Consider the following 996-nt stretch of genomic DNA (forward strand, 5'->3'; position numbering starts at 1 on the left):
ATCAGGAAAATCAATGTAATATATTTTTGTTCAATAATATTTTTCGATTATTATTTTACATTTTGAAAGATTTAATGATACTATGCAATATTTATAAAATGTTTAATAGCTATTTTTTCATCAGGAAAATCAATGTAATATATTTCTGTTCAATAATAATTTTAGATTATTATTTTAAATATTGAGGGGATTTAATGATACTATGCAATACTTATACAATTTTTCACGAGCTTTTTTTCCATTAAAATTAATTAAACTCTGAGTCACTTCATTTTTGGTTCACATTTGTTAATAAAATCTAAGTGTTTTTTTTGTTGTTGTTGTTGTTTTTGTTTTTTGTTTTTTTTCATCAGGAAAATCAATGTAATATATTTTTGTTCAATAATATTTTTTTATTATTATTTTACATTTTGAGAGGATTTAATGATGCTATGCAATATTTACAAAATTTTTATTAGCTATTTTGTCCATTAAACTAAGTTTATTTGTTAATGAAATCTAAGTTGTTGTTTTTTTTTTTAAGCATCAGGAAAATCAATGTAATATATTTCTACCTGTCTTTGATTTTATTTCATTAACTTACCTTTGTTTAGCTTGAATGTACCAATTCAGTTAAATTGATTTGATTTAAATCTGAGATTTAATTAAATCAATTTGTTAGTTCATTCTTCCTTTTGGTTTCCTACGGCTATTAGGATCTTTTCGTTTTACTTTTACCTCATTTTAGTTTGTTTGACCATCACCATCTTCCCTCTCGGTATAGGATTATAGCAGTTCTAGCAGCTGTTGTATCATTAATGAGCCGTACAGGTTATTAGTAGCCTTAATTCCTGTCTCTGCTCTACCCCTCCTTACTCCTCAGCACCAGGCCTATTACATAAGCTACAGTTACCATGCATTATGCTACAGGCCCCTGAGAAGACTAGAAACACTTCCTATTGTTTCTGTTTATGTACCTTGAGGTGTTTGATGTGCCCCTGCTAGCTTAGCTAACAG

The sequence above is a fragment of the Sinocyclocheilus rhinocerous genome, unplaced genomic scaffold, assembly GCF_001515625.1.
Source record: "Sinocyclocheilus rhinocerous isolate Xijiao unplaced genomic scaffold, SAMN03320098_v1.1 scaffold1447, whole genome shotgun sequence".
NCBI lineage: Eukaryota > Metazoa > Chordata > Actinopteri > Cypriniformes > Cyprinidae > Sinocyclocheilus > Sinocyclocheilus rhinocerous.